The 21419-nt window shown below is 39.3% G+C and overlaps 1 protein-coding gene across 2 annotated transcripts in view; it reads right to left on the reverse strand.

Annotated features, from left to right (window-relative positions):
• Positions 1 to 14345, reverse strand: part of RHBDD1 (rhomboid domain containing 1) — a 122818-nt gene extending 108473 nt beyond the window's left edge. For both annotated transcript variants that reach the window (XM_032401028.1, XM_032401039.1), the window contains exon 1: positions 12024 to 14345. The gene's annotated coding sequence lies outside the window, so the exon portion shown is untranslated. The remainder of the gene's footprint in view (positions 1 to 12023) is intronic.
• Positions 14346 to 21419: the final 7074 nt, after the last annotated feature.

The raw sequence follows: 21419 nt of genomic DNA on the forward strand, positions 1-21419 counted from the left end.
TATACCACATCTTCTTTAGCCATTCATCTGTTGATGGACATCTTGGCTCTTTCCACAGTTTGGCTATTGTGGACATTGCTGCTATAAACATCGGGATGCATGCAAAAAAGTACTATTCTTTTGTTAAGATGCTATATAAGCCCAAGTTCTAACCATCCCTTTGAGTTATTCATCTCTGTGTACCCCCAAATGCTAATAAAGTTGTTTTTCTTTTGTTGATGTGTGTTTTGTCAGTCAGGTTTACAGGGCTCCAACTGGAGAACCCAGGAGCATAGAAGGGAACAGAATTTTTCCTCCCCTACACAAATTTGTCTATGATTCTCGATATAAGCCTCTTCAGATTTGGGAGTGAGTTTGCCTATGTCCTCAGTTCTCTGATGGATCTAAGAAGTCTTGATTTTCAGGTTGTTCAGCCTTTGTCCTGTTGTGAGGACCAGGGTAACAACTTCTAAACTCTACACATGTCAGAGCTGAAACAGGAAGTCACCCCACTGTCTTTTAATAAGAGATATGATACTTTAACCACCAAAAAAATTAGGAAGGGCATAACCTCAGCCTGAAGAATAGTCTTTCCCAAGAAAGGGCAGTTGGTGACTTCCACTAAACATGTCAAAATGTATATGTATTTTGAAAATATTTCAAACACAGAAAATCTTACTACAGAAAACTTTTACTCTATCAAATCTAATTGTTTTCTTGATACAAGTCAATTTGTAGATCTATATTTAAGAGAGTAGTACAAAGTAACATTCAAATACCCCACCTCTTTTGGTTAATTATCACAGAGCCAATGGAAACAAGAAAAAAATCAATTTAAGAATCAAGTTAAAAACAAAAAAGTAACAATAACCCAAATGTCATTTTTTCTCATTTTGGAATATACATGCTATACAAACAGAGAAGCTGAGGAACAAAAGCCTCCATGTCTTCTCTGACTTTCTCCCACCAGGGCCAGGTACCTTGCTGGGAAGGCCTCTGGAAAGGTGGGTTGGGGGGGAGGGGCAGTGAAATGCACCCTGCTTGGCATTCTTTCACACACACACACCTGCAGTCCTATCCTACAAAGTAAGGTTTAATCTGAGAATGAAGTCATGTAGAAGCAAAAATATCTTTTCTACCTTTTAAGAATTGCTGGAATAAAGGATCACTATCCCAACTTATAGCCCTGTGTTTTACCAAATCTCCAAAAGCTGCATGGTCACATCATGTCACTTTGCCTTTGAAGAATGACTGTTACAGAAATGCACCTTCATATTATTTGAAGCCTTGACATCGATCTCCCCCAAGGGACTGCCACATAGGAATCAACTTCACATTATACAATCAAACTTACTATTCCTTGTGCAAAATCCCATCAGAGCTAGAAAAAACTTAATTTCTCCTAATAAATGGATATGCTTTCTTCTGCTAAGAACCACTTAGCCATTTTGTTGTTTATCCCCCCTTTACTTGTGTCTTGTGTCATTTCTAAACCCAACACTTTTTGGAAATAGGCAAATAATGTACAAATATGTGCCAATTATAGAAATGTTAAGTCAATCCAATTCAGAGAATACCTTAATGAAGCTTCCTCGCCTGCACCAGGCTTTGAAAGATAAAAGGAGGGAAGATATTTCTAAGAAAGGAAACAGCATGCATGTGCTGTTAGCATAAATGCTTGAACTGTATTAGAGAAGTGTAAGTTAATTAGTCTGGTCAGTTCTGCTATAGTGCTTGTTTTGTAACAAGCAAATTTGTTCAAATGCAATTAATATATCAGGGAACAACTGAAGCAGAATGCAAATTTCCCATTTGATTATGTGTGATTTCATCTGCAAAAAGCATTAGATGAAAGCAGAACACTGCACCCAGCTGAAGCAAACTACAAAGAAATTCACCAAATGCACATACTCACACACCTCAAACATCTACCAGCTACCTAAGTTCGGAGAGTATTTTAGGAGTTATACCCATTCACATCTGCAATTACAACTTGCCTCCCAATTCCAGATAATCCTTATTCTACCACTTGACAATAATTCACAAGTTGCAATCCCCTGACAACCACTTTCACTAGCACAGTTCAGGATTTTTGGAAAGCAACATGCCGTATTTATTGTAGTATTTTTGTATGTCTTAACCACTTAACATGTGTAACTGTGCTACCATTTTATTTTTTTTTTTAAATGTACCACTGACAAAGTTTTGTGAGTGTTTTGCTCCTGCCACCATCTATTTGCACCATAAACTCTGTGGTTTTACCGCATGATTTTGCACAGCATGGTGATTTCAGGAATGCCTACGTCTCATCCCAGCAGAGCTGCTATAAGGCCAGTGTAAAGTGTATGGGAGGCAGGCTGGCTAACTTAAGAACTGCTGCTTGTCAGTCATTATTACCACACTTCACTCCATGTTTCACTCCTACAATCCTATCTTTTAACCAAACTCACCGAAGCTAGAGGCTCCCATCACTCAAAGATTTAGAATACCATGTGCCCTGACCTTTCTCAGACAAATTAGAGTAAGAGGGGACAAACTCTCTCTCTCAACCTATCAAATATGCCCTTACCTTTCCCCTTTATGTCTTCTCTACCAAAAGTTGTTTTACCTTCCTTCACGTGGAATTTAAAATCAAGATTCCTTTAATTTTGGCAGTTGTTTACTTGACCACATTTCCTTAATGTGCCAATGTTTATCTCTGATTATAATTAGTCAAGGACATAGACCACACTTGTGTTTGGCCAGATGCTTTTCGTCAGAGAAATCAGTATAATATATAGTTTGAGTGTACCAATTTCAGCAAAGAGGGAAGAGTAAAACTAAGAACGCAAGATCAGATGCTCTGACAATACACGCAGCTCAATGAAAAAAACTGCATTTACATGCATTGTGCATGTTTCACTTCTAGACAGCATACAAGGTCAAACCACTAACTGTCAGTTACAATAAGCTTCCAAACTTCTGGTCAATTACCTGGTTAATAACAAAAGACAAGGCTGTGACATCATTACAGGTATAATTAATTTACACACATCAGCTTCCAGTTAATCAAATACATCTTTTAAAACCATTTAATTATTTTTCACCTAGAAAGCAACACTCAGCTTTGTTAAATGAAAAGCAATCTTGCTGAGCTCAACATGAAAGGCTGTCAGGCTACTCTAAGAAGACACAAAGGACAAAAGGCTTCACAGGGCATATTGCTGCAATGAAGGAACATTCACAGCAAACACAAGCTCAAGGTGATGGCTAATAACAACACATCTGAACAGTTTCCGAACATAAAGAAGTTGTCAGGGAACAGGGTAAACAGATAGGCTTTGGGAGGAGAAATGTCCCAATGCTTTTTGTCAAAAAGATACATGGGGGCAGCAATATTAACGTATGCAGTATAGGACAGTAGTTAAGGGCATGGTCTTTGCTAAAAATTCTACAATATGCCTTAGAAATTTGTTTGCCAGTTTCTCACCTGCAAAAGGACATGAGGCAGGCTCGTTTGGTTTTGCAAGGATTAAATAAGATTACATATATAAAATTGTAAGTTGGGAAATAATAGTGCTTTTATCCATGTAAACAAATAAACTAAAATAAGACTGAAGATTAAAGATTCTAAATAGCTTTAAAGTATTTTTACAACTTAGTAACCGATTATCATTTTTCTGGGCTTCCTGTGATCCATTATTTTTAAACTGCATATGATTCAAGTATACATACATTTTAAAAACAATATGATGGGGTATGTGGAAGGTATATGAAAGCAGAAATCATTTTTTAATTAAATTTTATAATAAAGTCTCAAACCAGAGTTTCTGTCAACATTATCTGATAATTTGAGAATTTAATGAGCCTCCATTTTAGGATTAAAAAAATCTCAATATGTCAGATGACAAGGTTTTCATTTTTTTCCACCTTTTTAAAGTGTTACAGTCTTAACAGAAATGATTAGATTATCTTTATACAGGTAAAAATGAAACTACTGGATTTTGTATATAATCTTGACTTTTGCTCCATGGTGAGGTGAATTAGTGTCAACTCCAATTCTGATCCATCAGCACTTATGATTTCCAATATCAATCATAAGCCGGTTCCTTCTCTCACAGACTACACATCTTAGTGTAATGAGGGCTCATTAAAGTTCTCCGACTGACAGCCACTCAGACGTAGGCCCATAACCAGGAGACGCACGTGGAGCAGCAATGCCAGCACCCACCATCACTCCCTTCAGGAGGATTCGAGCAATTCCATGCTCACCTTTGCTCCACACCAGATTTCTTCGTTTATCTGCCTAAAGTTAATGAAAAAAATGATAGCCATCCCCCCACTAAATCTCTGTGTAAGAACTGTTAGTGAATTATGTATGTGACTGAAATCCTCCCAGCACAAGAACTAGTCAAGAGGGAGATGAGCATGGCTGACTTCAGAGATGCTGTTCATGTTCCCACAAAGCACATAGGACGTCCACTAATCACTGGGTGGTGGGGGCAGCTTGGAGTTTTGGCCTGCCCAGCAGCAACAATACCTCATTCTTTCAGGAACAGGAAGCTGCCTCCCACCCTCACTGGATATGGTCCTGGGAAGGACCAACAATCAAAGGTGCCCTTTCCCACACTGACTCAAGGGTGATAGTGACCAGAGCTGACATAATAACTCTCTCCCTGGAATCTAAAACTTGTGCAGAGACACTAAGACCAACAACATCTGGAGTGGATAGAGCTTTAAACTTAAAGTACTGTCCAAGTCCACCAAGTCTACCCAACCCTTGAGAGCTCACCTAGCTATTACCCTTTACCAAGGCTTGGTTGTTTGCTTTTCTGTCTATTCCCTGAGCTTATCCATAGACTTCCAGTAAATCTCTTGTTCTTGAATAAGCTATCCCGATACCACAGTTAACCTACTTTCCTTTGTTTTCAAAACGCTACCCAAACCACTACACTTGCAAAGGGCTAGCAAGCAGATTCTAGTCTATTTCAAGCATTACTAACTCTCATTGTCTCCTGGTACAGCACTCTAGCCCATGGGAGAACCAAAACATGCTGTGTATATAAATGGTAGCAAAGGTCTGCTATGGCCATGCTATCACCAGAGAAAGAAGAGCACACCCAGCTAAGGATGGGAGTACAAGAGCCAACTTCTGCATAAATAAGGCAAAGTCCTCTTAAAGCCATAAACTAAGTGTCTAAACTTGGACACTGGATGAAAAATGTAATCACAGAAGGAAAAATGTATGGTCTAAAATTTGTCTTTTGTTTATATAAGGTTGTTTTTAAAAGAATACATCTAATTACTGATTTTCAAAACATACTCCTTGCCTTTGTTCTTCATTGAAAATAAGATTACTCTCTACATTTAATAAAATGTTGTCACTTGAACACTTCTGACTAGACTTTGAGACAATGAATCATTTAGATTCACCTACAAAAAAAAAAAAAAAAGGAAAGGAAAGAAGGAGGAAAGAAATTAAGAGGTTCCTTCAACCTGATAGCCTTCTTAAAGGCTATTAAGAAAGATCATGGAGGGGCGCCTGAGTGGCTCAGTCGTTAAGCGTCTGCCTTCGGCTCAGGTCATGGTTCCAGGGTCCTGGGATCGAGCCCCACATCGGGCTCCCTGCTCAGTGGGAAGCCTGCTTCTCCCTCTCCCACTCACCCTGCTTGTGTTCTGTCTCTCTCTGTCAGATAAATAAAATCTTTAAAAAAAAAGAAAGATCATGGAATTATCCTGCATGCTTTTCTGTGGGTTTATCCCTTTGTTCCACCATCCTGTAATTCATCACATTTCTCTAATTATAAGCCCCAGAGAAGAAAATCAATGAATGTGAAACTATAGCAGTAAAAGCATTAAGCAGATAATTTTATATCTCACTGTCTGTATTCTTTCATTTAATAAATAGGAATGCCTATGAAGGGAGAGGTACTGTCCTTTCAGGCAACCACAGCCTAGAAGCCTAGAGAGCAGAAATACAAACAGAGACATTATGGTGTGATAACGAAAACAGGAATGCATATAAAGGTGCACGGAATGTTTAGACAATAGCAAAAATAAGTTTTAAGGTTTTGTATGGGGTGTGGGATAAAGAATGAAAATACTGGGCAGCCATTATCCTGTGGGCAATGCAAAAGGAGATGAAATGATCCGTGAAACTCATAATCAAAAGCAGGAGAGTAATCTCACAAAAATAAAAGGATTTAAGTCATCACTTGGTGGACATAATAGCTATAAGCTAAAAATTTGGAAAGCCAAAAGGTCCCTTATTAATACAAAATTAACATACCTTGAAAGAAACGAGTAAATCTTGAATACTTTGGTAGAAAGGAAGGGACTAGGTGGGAAGTATGCACAATATTTATTCCTACATTGGTTCCAACTTAGAATCAAACTGATTCATTACAACCACATGACTGCAAATTGCTAGTATTTGTAACATAAAAAAACGTAGCAAAGTTTCAGTGTTGCCCAAGAGAATCCCTCAAGGGAAAAAAAAAATCCAAAATTAGAAGTAGCTGCCAACACACACAGACCCTACACAGACACATACACACTCCCCTATATATTATTTATAAGGTTGAAGTCATTGTAATATGTATTAAATTTCATTCATAACTATCCTGATATTGTGACTTTGGATTAAAAATGCATAAGCAAGTTTACACCATGCAGAAACAGCTGTTGGTATAATGAGAACATTCCTGGAGCTGAAGCCAGATTTGGGGTCAAATATGGATGCCATCGTTTACTAGCATGTAGCCTTAGGCAAATCATATAATCAATCCCGCTGAGCTTCTGCTTCTTTATCCATAGATGAGAAAAATTCTACTTACTTACTGGAGTCATTGTGAAGAATAAATGAAATAGCATATTATGTGAAAGCACGTAGCACACTCCCAAAGTTTGTTTTCCAATCTCCCTTCCTCTCCATAAAGTAATGAGCCTTTCCCCCCATGGAACTAGACTTTATTGCTTTATAATTATGATGTGCATGTAACAACGTCCAAGAAACTAGATGGTAAAATAACACCAACACGCAAACCTGAATGCACACATTGTTAGTTGACTATCATCTAGATCCCAAAGGGCTCTTATATGGCTCTTCTGCACTATCTATTGCTTCCCAGAAATTTGACACATTTTATTCTCTGAATACAGCCAAAATTATCCCACAGGCTTTGAACTATGGCCATCATGATGTTGCACCGAGCAGCAGGCTGACTGAAAGTGACTCCCCCTCCCCCACACTCCAGCTGTCACCAGGAAACCCTGCTCAATGTGTGAAAAAAGACAAATGTGATATTACTACTACCCCTATTAATAACAACCTTACAAATACTTAGTGTTTGAGATTATTTTTCTTATGAAAGCTCACTATTAACTAAAAATTAACTCTTTAAGAAAAATCCTTTACCATACAAATTGCAAACCAGCTGCTTTCATACAACAAAAAAACAGAGGGACAGTAAACACAGGTAATATATTTCCATTGACCTCTTGTTTCTTTTCCCTTGAGTCATCTGTAATGCTAAACAATATCCAGTTAAAATATTAAATAGCTTTAACAGTGATACAGCTGTCACGGCTTAGAGGGATCAAAAAAAAAAAACAGATGATTTCTCAAAAAGCATTCATAGAACTCCTCTTTTTTGTAAAAAAATGGGTCATATTGAAGACTGGATCTTTTCCTTTTTTTTTTTTTTTTTTAAATAACCACTCACTCCTCTGCATGAGAAGTTACACATACATTTGACATTGCCAAAAATCCTGGGAATTGTCTTCAGAACAAGTTTGCGAATCCCATTCACAATAATTCTTAATGCCATGACTTTTTAGATATAACTGTCTCTTGACGATTTCTATCCCACAGATGAAGAGTTTCATACCCAGTGCCCTGGACTCCAGGGTTCTGGGGACATGCCTTGGAGTATCACTGCAAAAAGTTCAAGATGAGCACCAGCAAGCAGAACTGTGCCCTTCAACCTCTCTTAAAGCCTCTCAGCTCCTGAGCTTTTTGGGTAAGATTCTGCTAAAAAGGGTTCCCTGCTTAAAAAAAAAAAAAAAATCTAAGGACCACTGTTTATGCGACTAGAACTAAAGCATAAAAGGAAATCTATCTTCTTTTTTTTTTTTTTTTATTTATTTGCGAGAGAGAGAATGAGAGACAGAGAGCATGAGAGGGGGGAGGGTCAGAGGGAGAAGCAGACCCCCCGCCGAGCAGGGAGCCCGATGTGGGACTCGATCCCGGGACTCCAGGATCATGACCCGAGCCGAAGGCAGTCGCTCAACCAACTGAGCCACCCGGGCACCCCAGGAAATCTATCTTCTTAAAGCATCATTTCTATCTTTTAAATGGCTTTTATTTATCTTTTAAATGGTTTTTTAAAAGAATGTTTAGGGGCGCGTGGGTGGCTCAGTCAGTTAAGTGTCCGACTCTTGAGTTCTGTTCAGGTCATGATCTCCTGATTGTGAAATCCAGCTGTGTTGGGCTCCCTACTCAGCATGGAGTCTCCTGGATTCTCTCTCCCTCTCCCGCTGCCCCTCCCCCAGTCGTTCGTGCTTTCTCTCTCAAATAAATAAACAAAATCTTAAAAATAAATTTAAAAAAATGTTTAGGGGCACCTGGGTGGCACAGTCGGTTGAGCATCCGACTCTTGGTTTCAGCTCAGGTCGTGATCTCAGGGTCATGAGATGGAGCCCAGCATCAGGCTCCAGACCCAGCATGGAGACTGCTTGAGATTCTCCCCTCTCCTGCTTATGCTCTCTTTCTCTCTAAAATAAATAAATCTTTTTTTTTAAAGGATGTTTATATATACATGCACCCATGTAACTTTACATAAATGTTCAGATTATTTATCCCCATCTCCATATTATAATACATTGCCAAGTAAACAAAATTATGACCTGGTATGACTCCTTTCAAGTATTTTCCATGCTCATATATATTATATACACAAAAATACAGGAGATAATTTTTTTTTTTTTAAATGGAAGATAAATGCACAGTGCATATTTTCAGTGAGGTTCCACCTCCTGGAACATAGTGTCCCCTCTATAGTGGACTGTCCTGGTTAACTAACTGAAGATACTTAAATATTAATCATCCCCTGACCTTGACCTTCCAATAAACACCCGAAACAATTTTATGGAATTTGTTCTGTTACAGTGATAAAACTGAAGATAGTGTTTTTCTACCAGGTTTTAGAGTTTTAATTTTTTCCATGTGTTTGCTTTCTCTCAACGTGAAAGCTTTGACTCTTCGGGATTTTAGCATTTAAAAAGAAAAGCAGTGCAGTTAGGTAATAACAAAATTACCTCATTTATAAAAATAGTATGAGGAAATGAATGAGGTAAAGTTAGGTTTGGGGTGATAACTACCTTTTTTCCCCCTGTCCAACTGCAGCATTTATTGGGTCTCTCTGCCTTCACATGGTAGACATGCTTTGCACTTTCAGTTAATTCAGTGTCCTGAGGTAGGCACACACCATGACTCCTACTCTACAAAAGAGAGAATTAAGGCCGAGAGGATGTTAATTTGTTTAACGAACGCAGTAAGTAGTGGAGGCAGGGTTCAAAACAAGGTCTGACCAAAACCACTGCCATAGATCTGCCTCTTTAACACAGAGAACAAGAGGGCGCCTGGGTGGCTCAGTTGGTTAAGCGACTGCCTTCAGCTCAGGTCATGATCCTGGAGTCCCTGGATCGAGTCCCGCATCAGGCTCCCTGCTCGGCGGGGAGTCTGCTTCTCCCTCTAACCCTCCCCCCTCTCATGTGCTCTCTCTCATTCTCTCTCTCCCAAATAAATAAATAAAATCTTTAAAAAAAAGAACAAGAAAATTGTTTAGGGCCTTTGAAAAATGAATGTTTCATGATGGGACAGTGTTAATTTAGTGGTAGTATTAACAAATTTATTCACAGAAGCAGATATCCAAAGTGACTCATGTTTATCCGAAAACTCTCACCCACAGTATCTAAGAGCCATGGTGTGGCTCAGGAGCAGTGTGCTCTAATCAAAGTGACATGTTGTTTAGCCACGGTGTGGCACTGATCCTTCTCAAAATTGAATGAGTCTAGGTTTTCCGCAACTGCTTCAAATCCAAAATATCCCCCCCGCCCCCCCCCCCCGGGGAAAAGGGAAGGGAAAAGTTGTAAGTAAACATTGCAACTGACAATCCAAAAAAAAAACAGCAGGTGAAGGGCACAGCTAACTTAGCTCCTGTGATGCTTCCAGAAAACAGGGGTATAGGGAGTAGTTACCATGAGGCCTCCTCCACTTCCTGGATCTACATGACACATGGGAAAGAAAGATAAGGACAGAAACATCTTCAGCCTAGGCTTCTGCATGCAAGTCATGGACACCCCTCAGCTCTATGGCTAAGGCTTATCTCTGGTTATCCACCCAACTTGTTTACCAAGTTCTGGATCAAGAGAAGGTATAATTAAGCTGAAAAGACCAAAAGGCCAAAGAATTAAAAGCTACTTTTTAACACAATTACTTATCTCATTCTTAAAAATACTACAGTTCCAGGGGGCCTGGCTGGCTCAGTTGGTAGAGCCTGCAACTCTTGATCTTCGGTGGTGAGTTCAAGACCCACATTGGGCATGGGGCATATTTTAAAAAACAAACCAACCAACCTGTAAAAAAAAAAAAAAAAAAAAAATACTACAGCCCCAATAGCACTGGTATTCGCACATACTGCTATAACTTTCAACAGAATATCCTGCATCCAACAATCTTGACTATATAGACTATAATTAGAATCCAGAAATAAACAAGTAAAATGCCCTCTAAGCCATGGTCACCATACTCAGGAACTTCAACTCACATTGAACACCATGAAAATCCTTTCAGCACGATCTAAGTAGTTAACTTTATGCAGTTCTAACAAGCTATTAAATAACATCTCATCTTTGAGTGTTTTCTTACATGTGTTAGTGTTAAACTTATCTTCCCTGCTTTTTCACACTGAATATTTACAGCCCTACGAAGAAACTTTTAACTGGTCCCAAGGTCTTACACCTAGGAAAGGCTTCACCTGGTTTCACATTCCATTCTGTGACTTCCCCTCTTTATCACGACAGCAATATTCACATTAGCACCCACGTGCAGTGGATTAACTGCAAATCTTGTTAAAATAGATTTCTGGTTAAGTCTGGGATAAGACCCCAAAATTTGCATCTCCAACAAGTTCCCAGGTGATGCTGATGCTAGTAGTCCTGGTACCATTAGGAGTGTATTGCTATTCTTCTTTGTAAAATTACTTGCTTCCCCAAGCTGCCATGTGAGCAGCAAATTATAAGTCTTTAAATTTATACTTTATTGGAGCTGGCAAAAAAAAAAAAAAGCGACATAAATGTGAGACATTAGACTTTTAGACTAAAAGCAGCAAAATCCAGCTGCCTCTGAGTGTCCTGCAAAAAGACCTACACAACTCGATGACTGAATCATGACAATGCAGAAATTCCTTCTAATAGCAATCCTGAGTCTTCAAAAGTTTATGCACAGTTTGGAAAAATGAAGCATGTGATCCATTTTTGGACAGGCTTTTTAAGGTGTGACTAGAAAAAGGGTTAAATCCACATGCGGATTTCCTATCCCCTATTAAGAGAAATACCACTATTTAGTTAGGATTGGGTTTGCCACACACTTGTTCATAGAAACAAAGTTACCCCTCCGGCGCCTGAAACTGCAAGTTGTTGCTGATGCAACGTCACTTTCAACTTCCTGCTTTCCGAAGGAATCTTTTAAAACTCCCACAGAGCCAACCCCATCCTCCCAGCACGTAGTTCCCGGGGCGGTCAGCCCCAAGAAGAGGCCGCTGTGCAGACGATGGGACCCCAGGGCGACTCGCTGCGGGAAGCACCCACCCGGCTCCCGGACTTGACCAGGGTGCCCAGAATGCGGAAGCGCGCCACCAGCCCGGCCCGCAGCGCGGCCCCGGGAAGTGCCGACTGGCGCCCCGCATCCCCTCAGCGCCCCACGCCACGGCCCTGGGAAAAGGGCGAGAGACACCCGGCAGAACAGACGACGCATGGGGTGCCAAACAGACGCGGAAACTCACGCTCTCTACGGCCCGCCTGCGTCCCCACGTCTTCGCGCGCATGTGCGTCATCACGCACGGGCGCCAGATACCCAACGCTCCTGGTCCCCGGGGCCTGCGGGGCGGGGAGAAGAGAGCGAGGGCGGCGCGGCTCGCGCAGCATGGCTGGCAGGGCAGGGGTTGGAGGGGGACGTAAAGCAAGAGGGCCAGTCTCCTTCCGCGCATGCTCAGTTGCGCGCTCGCGCTCTTTTTTTTTTTTTTTTCCCCCCCGCGTGCTATGGCGGTTCCTCGGGGCAGGTTACGAGGGTCCCGCGGAAGAAGGTCCACCACAGAGAGCCGTATGGGGGCCTTGTACCCTCGAATCATCCCCCCGGCTCCGAGTGACACGAGGATAATATTCCGTCCTGCCATAAATAACTGGTGGTCGCCTACTCACACGTGAAGCAAAGGAGCGACCTGCTTTCCTGGGACTGGACGTGGGGACAAGCGGCGAGTGGGCCCGGTGGCGGCTGAGGAACTGGCTCATCCCTGCCGTGAGGTCCTGCTTCTGCGTGGCGGAGTCGGACACTGGCTGTGAAGTGCTGGTGGGAGAGACAGAAACTCCCACCTTCGTGGCTTAGCCGCAGACAGCAGGAGAGCGGCCGTCTGGTTGGCGGAGCCCCCAGTTAGAAAGTTGGCCACCCAAACAAGGTCATGGGCATGCTGCTCACTCCCCAAAGCTTAGGTTGGAGCCGGCATTTATTAGTCTGTTTGCCCATTTAAAGGCTTCGGGTGTGAAGTATTTCGATGGAAGTATCCTTTGATGCTATTTTAATTAGGGGTTCTGCTTCTACTGTGGAACGAGTTTTATGTTTAGTTGTAGGAGTCAGGTTAAGTTAAATGCAGTAATGCTGTTATTTATTTCCTGCAATATGGAGAAGCTATCATACTGGCTGGTATGGAATTTTCTCATAACTAGGAGGAAGACACGCATTTTTCAAGGAGGACTCCAAATGCAGGTGGTGGTATCCTGTTCTGTATTTATTGGAAGTTGTGGCAGCTGTGTTTAGCGAGGCTACCTAAAAACTGCCTAAATCGGAAGAGTTTTGATTGTCTTTTGTTTTGTTTATTGCAAGCACTCTTCATGGAAATGTTTATTTTGGAGTTTGAAATTTAAATGAAAATTTGGCTCATGTACAGGGGACAGGGGAATATAACAGATTTTCAAGTGACAGGAAAGATTCTTAGGAAATTGCAAGTTATTCTTTGAGCCTTACAAGTTATCTCTTTCTTCTGAAAACAATATGCTGATCAGAAAGCTTGCCCACAATGAGAAACTGCATTCCTAGAAAGTCAACTGAAGGGGGATGTGGAGTAGATGAATTGCCTATAGAAGTATTTTATAGACTTTTCTAAGGAAAAAAAAGGTAATTCTTCAGAAGGGTCTCCATTTATCCTTCTGATCCATGATCATATGCATCAATTCAATTAATACTAATCCTGTCTTGCATTCTCTCACACCCCTTGCACCTTTCTATAATTGCATCATTTTTCTTGCTCTTATCTTAATCCATCAAATACAGAAGTAATTTTAAGGGAGCCACAAGTCAAGAAGTCTCAATACAGTAATCTCAAAAATGTCATATATAGAGGTTAAGAATATACTTAGGCAATTAGATTCCATTTCAAATATTATCTGTGATAAATTTCATAGACATTTAAGAGGACGGAAGAAGTCTACCTTTTAAAAAATGACCTTTTTTGTCCTATATGATTCATTCAGTAGACCAGAACTTTTTAAAATTCCTATTGAAATCAGCATGTTGTATACTCAAGTCCTATTTAAATTGGCACACATCACTTAGATAATAATTGTACATCTTTAACATGAGGCAGTCGCGCATCCTTTCACTGAGGCAGGGCTTTAATAGCAAATAATAGAACAAATAACAAAGAATCAGTGCCAGAAGAAGACCTTTAACATTAAATTTATGCAGTTGTTACATTACTTTGTAGGATGATTCCTAAACACTCGAAGTATTCATTATCTTAATCATGAGAAAAAGCAGCATTATGCACATTGTGTATGATATTCAAGACCCATCTAATGATCTGAACAATTTTCTAATTTTATCAAAGGTTTGTAAGAGAGCAACAATACCTGGGATTAAGCCATTTGACGTAAATGAATGTTCCTAAAATGTGGTCCTTGCATACAAATAGAGAAGTTGTGGTAACAACATTTATACAGTTCATAAATGTAGGATTGCTGCTGGCAGGAAGGCAGATTAGTCATTTTCAGCTTTCAAAACCTGGCCTGAAGGAGAGAGGACATCAAGCAACAACACCATGAGCAAATAACAACTGGATTTTTTTTTTTAAATAATTTTTAAAATTTTTCTATCCTCTTCTTATTAGGACACTACTAATAGAGGATTAAGAGCCAGTCCTACTCCAGAATGACCTCACCTTGACTAATTACATCTGCAATGACCTCATTTCCAAATAAGAATACATTTTGAGGTCCTAGGGGTTAGGACTTCAACATATCTTTTTGGGTGATGCAATTCAACCCCTAACAGATCTATAACAACCTAGGTCTATTTTAAAAAGTTAAACATACACTACAATACAACCCAGCAATTCCATAGTTAAGAATTTACCCAAGAGAAATGAATCATATGTCCACAAAAGACTTGAATGCAAATTTCACAGCGCTATTATTCATAATAACCAAAACCTGCAAACAATCCAAATGCTTATCAACTGCTGATTGGATAAAGCAATAAAAAAGATACAAGCTACTGATTATTCCTACAACATTCATGAACCTCAAAAACAGTATGCTAATTGAGAGAAAGCAGACCCTAAAAACTATATATTGTAGAATTCCATTCTTATGAAATTCCCAGAAAATGCAAATCTATACAGACATGAAACAGATCAGTGGTTGCTTGGGACTGGAGGTGGGAGTCAGGTTAACTAAATGGACAGGAGGGAACTGTGAGGGATGATGGAAATGTTCTAAGACTGGATTGTGAAGATGGTTTCCCAACTCTACAAATGTATTAAAAATTACATAGGGACACTATACACACACAATGGGTGAATTTTATGGTATGTAAATTCCATCTCAACAAAGCTGTTTAAAGAGAAAAGATAACCAGTCTGTGGACACATGTGGCCAGTCATCCACAAGGCCTAATAAAGAAGGAGCATGGCAAACTACACAGGGCCTACCCATCCACATGCCATGTTCACAGCATAATTCTTGAGTCAGGGGATACCAATCAGATATGGATGCCATACTCTAGGAAAGTCTAGTCCTAAAAAGGAGCCAAGGGATCTACATAAATTTCAATGAAGCCAGATAGAGCTAACTTTTTAAAGATTTTTTTAAGATTATATTTGTTTATTTGAGAGAGAGAATGGGGCAAGGGGCAGAGGGAGAAGCAGACTCCCCACTGAGCAGGGAGCCAGATGTGGGGCTTGATCCCAGGACCTTGAGATCATGACCTGAACCAAAGGCAGACACTTAACCAACTGAGCCACTCATGTGCCCCAAGAGCTAACTGTTCTTTATAATGTTTAGTGCAATTAATTTGGGACTTCAAGGAAGAGAATATTAATAGGAGTTGGAGAGATGAGGGGGTGCTTTGTGGAGTGGACATTTGAAGAGTATCTTTGATACAGAAGTAGGATTGGACCCATGAGCATGAATGGAATGGAGCATTCTAGGCCAAAAAGAAAACAATAAAGTAAGAACAATATTGTGAGGAATCACTAGGGTGGTTTATGCTATATGTATTATTTGAACCAGGGTATTATTTTGATCAGTAGTAACAGATGAAAAAGGTGTCCATGATGTCCAATATTCTTGGTATATGAGCATTACAATGTAGATACTGGACTAAAGGGAATGGAGAATATCGGAGAATAACAGGAAAGGTTAGCTATAGAATATGGATGTAAGATAGAGAATGTTAAATCTTACTTGAAAAAAAAACCATTAATAATAAAAATGCAGTCAATTAACATGTTTTAGAAATTCTTATAATGATCTTGTCTTTGAGTCTTTATATGGAAATGTGTGCTTTAGAATTCAAATGGTTTTTTATTGGCTTAAAGGAAGAATGTAGAATTAAGGATCTATCATGATTGAGTTTATTCTACAGCCAGTGAGAAAAGTTCTGGTGGTAATAAGGTATACTAAAACCACAAATAGCAATGGACTTGCAGTAGATCTGTGATGGTTAATTATCCTGACATTATTATGGACATTATTATAATTGCGTATGAATTTTCACTAATCAACTCTCAATTAGTCTACTGTGACTGAGAAGAGCTGTGATAACACTAAAATAATTCATGTTACTCTGCAGGTATTTTAAAACTTAACAATTTAATGCTTAAACTCCTGCCCCTAAATCAACCTCTTCCTGATTTCCAATCATACCATAAACAGATAATTTTATTTCTTGTATTGGGGCATTAAACCAATAAAACTTCATTCTCTCCTCATGTATTGTCTAAATTTTTGCCTAAGAAGTAATCCCCTCCCATCATAGAAGATAAATAAACCTAAATTTCCTTGTCCCTACCCCAGTAACCACTAGAGAACAGGAATATAACATGGAATCTGTTAGTCAAAGGTTCTCTCTTGAGACTTGGACTCTTAGGAGGTCTGGAAATGGTTGGAGACCATCATCATCTCAGCACCAGGAATGACAGTGCTTCAGCGGGAGAGCTGGAGGCTGAGTACTCTTTAAAGCACCTTTAGCATGACTATCTCAAGAGACCCTGAACTTTGGGGCACGTGGGTGGCTCAGTTGGTTGAGTGGTTGAGCATTGGATTCTTGGTTTTGGCTGAAGTCATGATCTCTGAGTCGTGGGATTGAGCCCTGTGTCTGGCTCAGCAGACAGCACGGAGTCTGCTTGTCCCTCTCCCCTCAGCCCATTCCCCCCACTCTCCCTCTTTCTCTCTCTAATAAATAAATAAATAAAATCTTAAAAAAAAAAAAAAAGATACTTTGAACTTTAACTCAACCCTTGACCTACTCCTGCTAAGACCTTCAGATACAGATTTTGTTTTCGTACAACTCAATATTATTTTGGTAAATTGTAAAATTGTTTTCTTAATCCTCTAACATCCTACAAAATCTCACTTTTACCACCACTATGACCCCCACTTCTTGTGTAAGTTAGTACATTTTGAGGTCTTACCAAAGTGCCTGTTATACAAATATTCAATACATGTTCACTGTCATTATAACTACTATTAGCTACCATTTGTTGAGCGTCTACCGTGTGCCAGGCACCTCACCTCTCTTTTAAAAAGGAGGAGGGGAACCTGGGTGGCTCAGTAGGTTGAGTGTCCCACTCTCAGTTTCAGCTCAGGTCATGATCTCAGGGTCCTGAGGTCGACCCCATGTCAGGCTCCGCACTCAGCGGGGGTCTGCTTGAGATTCTCTCCCTCTCCCCCTACCTTTCCCCCCAATAGTGCATGCTTGCTCTCTCTAAAATAAATAAATCTTAAAAAAATAGAATAATAAAATAAAAATGAGGAAACAGAGAGTCAGAGTCTAAGTAATATATCAAAGCTCACATACCTAGTGGGTAAAGGGAATGATGGCTCAAACTTTCTATTATTTTTACTTCTAAATATTAAATATCCAGTACTGTATGCCACTAGATGCAGAATCATCTATGTAAGAGGTAATTTTGTTTTTATTCGTATACATGCTTAAAGTTTTCATTGTTTCATTAATTAAACTGTTTTGGATAGATCTTCCTTAATCTTGTTTTCACTCATGATTATCTAAAAATTAAATTGGGTTTACAGTTGTCCCATTGTTTTTATGTTTACAAGATAGTAGAGAATATTGTTTGAAAGTCCCTGTTTCTTTCAAATAATAAATCCTAAATAATCTATTTTAATAATTATTTTTAACAGTTTAGTATTTTTCTATTACATCTGCAAATGCCTTTCTGTTTTTATATCAACTAAAACTCTGATGCTTCCATGACTACAATGAATGGTTTGACTCCGATCTGCCAAATCATATTTTCTATGTGCTATCTGGGACCTCACAGGAGAACCCCTAAACCACATCTCCTCAAATCTGGCAGAATGTATCATGAATACAGAACATGTGCTTTATGAAAAACTTAGATAACGAATTCTTAGAAAAGGAAGAGCTGTTAATTTTCTTGCTAGGGGGAAAAAAAAAATGTCCAAAAAGGAATTTGCATCAAAATATGGGACACGAGGGCGCCTGGGTGGCTCAGTCGTTAAGCGTCTGCCTTCAGCTCAGGTCATGATCCCAGGGTCCTGGGATCGAGCCCCACATCGGGCTCCCTGCTTGGCGGGAAGCCTGCTTCTCCCTCTCCCACTCCCCCTGCTTGTGTTCCCTCTCTCGCTGTGTCTCTCTCTGTCAAATAAATAAATAAAAAATCTTAAAAAAAAAAAAAATATGGGAAATGAGGCTATGATCATAGCAGTAGTAGGTGACTCAGGTATCTGGGCCAACTTCCCATTTGCCTGTAGCCTGAGTGATTTCAGGACTTACCCTGGACACATAACAAGCCTGTCCACACCCATGTACACACAGCTTTACCTCAACCACTGCTTGCTAATAATGAAAATCACTTCGAAAAGGCCTTTCCAACCACACTCAAACATAACGTGTTTAAAATGGAGCACTGTTGAGGGAACACTTAGAAGAGAATGAATGTCAGTGAAAGGTCAATGGGTCAACCTGTCCACCAGCACATGGCAGTCCTGGGTAGTGCCTGGGGTGGGGGGGCGGGGACTGGACACAGAGGGATCTCAGGTGGAGGGATCCAGGGACCAAAGACGTAGTTGAAAAACTTGCAAAATTATTGCTAAGGTTCTACCCAATGTATTACAATAGGCTAGGAAAAATAGAAACCACGGGGCAGAGCACGGGGTGGGAGGAGTTCTCAATATCACCTATAATGACAGAGAGCTCCACTTTACCTCATTTAGATTTGTCTTTTTGTGTTTTAACACACCTGATTTCCAATCAAAGCATGTCTTTCCCAGGGGATATGTGTTTTTGAGCACTAACCACATAAGTAAAGACTGTCATTTGTCTGATAACATTAACTATATATATGTAAGAAAAGGTTTTTTACAGGTAATTGTTTGTTTTTCTTAAATTATAAGTGTGCCAGCCATTAAGTGGATGTCAGATCATACAAGGTTTTATGTTGTCAATTACTTTTTTAATTTATTTTGAAATAATTGCAGACTTTATAGAAAAGTTGTACACAAAATGTCCTAAGTGTTAACATTTCTCTCTCTTCCTCTCCCTGTCTTTATATATAAATTAATATTAGTATATTAATATATGTACACACACAATTTTTCTCAGTTGTTTTAATGTAAATTGCAGATAAGATGCTCCTTTGCTTCTGTATGCATTTCCTAGAACAAGATTTGCTTTCTAAGAAAAGGTTATTAATCTTAAATTTCCAGGGTCAATCTAGCACACTATTCTATCCATTTTACGCTGCAAACCACCCAAGTGCCATGAGGCCCAGTTGTGAGGAAATGTTGCCATCCATTCTATTCTAGACCATACATTTAACTATTAAGTAGAGCACAACCTGGATTTAAAAAAAATAAAATGCAAATTGACCCTTTGGGCTGAACTGCCAACATGACTCCTAAACTTCTTTCTACATGTGCACAAAAGAACAAACATTCCAACAAAATTTAATTCATTTGACTAATAGCCCAGAACCTTAAAATTAATTGATTGAATGACTGTAATATAATCCATAAGGAACAAGATATCAAGGATGGGGCAAGGTGGGGGTGGGTATGGGTCTAACAGCCTGTGGTAGAAATTATTGTTATATAAACCTTTAAAGCTATTTGAAGGCCTGATACAGGTTTTTATTTCTTTTTTTTTTTTAATTTTTTAAAGATTTATTTATTTATTTGAGTGTGGGGAGAGGCAGAGGGGGAGAGAGAAAGAGCCTTAAGCAGACTCCACACTGAGAGTAGAGCCAGATGCGGGGCTCCATCTCAGGACCCTGAGATCACGACCTGAGCAGAAACCAAGAGTCAAACACTCAACGGACTGGGCCACCCAGGAGCCCCCAGGTTTTTGTTTCTAATGTTTCTGACTTAGAATAAGCAAGAAAGCATCAAAAATTGGAAAGTGCACAGAATATGGTTTCAGCTCTGCTGCTGTTATGAGGCCTTGAGTTAGCTATTTGGAGCCCCTGAAACTTCATTTTCTCCACTGTAAGATGAGGGAATCACATGAAGTTATTTCAGTTCTCCTTCAGCTTAAATATTTTAAGATTCTAAGATGTAGAAGAAGAAAAAAATAAACAGCATGCTAGAAAAAAAAATCAAAGTAGCCAAAAAATATAAAATGTGACTAAAAGTTGCTGAGCCAAAGGAAAGTTTTAAGATACAGATTAAAAATCACCGTAATTTTTAACACTTAAAAATTCACACGAGTTTAACTAAAACTTTAATAGTGAAGTAAAAGGAATAAAACATATAGTTTTGCTATATTTTAGAATGAAGAAAATAGAACCAAGAAGCAGTCAATAAACTTTGTACAACTCACAATTACTTAATAAATATGCCTTGTGTTATGATGAGAGGCAATTAGAGCTCTGGACAAAGAAATCTAAGTTATAGATAATGCATAATGTGAAAAATAAATCAGCATAAATTTAAAACATTTGTATCTATTGAGAGCCTGTAAGTCATAGGGGGAAAAAAGAAAAATATATAAGCAAAGTCAACAACTGCAAAAACAACTCAAAGAATAAACTGATTATTTTTAATGTAACAGGAAAAAATACAAAAATTCTTTCACTGCCTTTAAAAAAATACAGAAAACACTAGTAATCATTACTGCATTCATAAGTAGCTTGAATTCAGACAAACCAGACTTCAGTCCCAGCCCTAGCCAAGGGCCTCAGTGATCTGACCAACCTCTTACCTGGGGCAAGAATTCCTTCCAGGGTTAACGGAAATAAGGCATGTGAAATGTATAGCTCAGTGACTGGCACATAGTTAAGGGTTCAAGAAAAAATTAACTGTAATATCAGCCTTTCCATTATTCATACTCAGTTTTCTGCTTTGAGGAGGAAAAGGCTAGATGAAGAGCAGAAAAGTTCTGACTGAGGCTGGGGGTGCTGGGTACCCACCTTCCTGGGCCAGCTAACAGGCCCATTTCTTCAACACTGTTCTCTGGAACAACAGCTAACTTTCCACCAGCTCCTTTTTCCATTTGTGTTAATAGCTTTTCTGATCTAACTTCCAAAAATTAAAAGTTAATCTTTAAAACAAATATTTACTTCTCTGTGGCCTTCTTTTGAATATGCTCGTGATTAACGGAAGAATCAGCATGAGTCTTGGGAGTGATGACTAGGTCTTAGCCTAAA

The sequence above is a fragment of the Phoca vitulina genome, unplaced genomic scaffold (genome assembly GCF_004348235.1).
Source record: "Phoca vitulina isolate PV1807 unplaced genomic scaffold, GSC_HSeal_1.0 scaffold1, whole genome shotgun sequence".
Classification (NCBI taxonomy): Eukaryota; Metazoa; Chordata; class Mammalia; order Carnivora; family Phocidae; genus Phoca; species Phoca vitulina.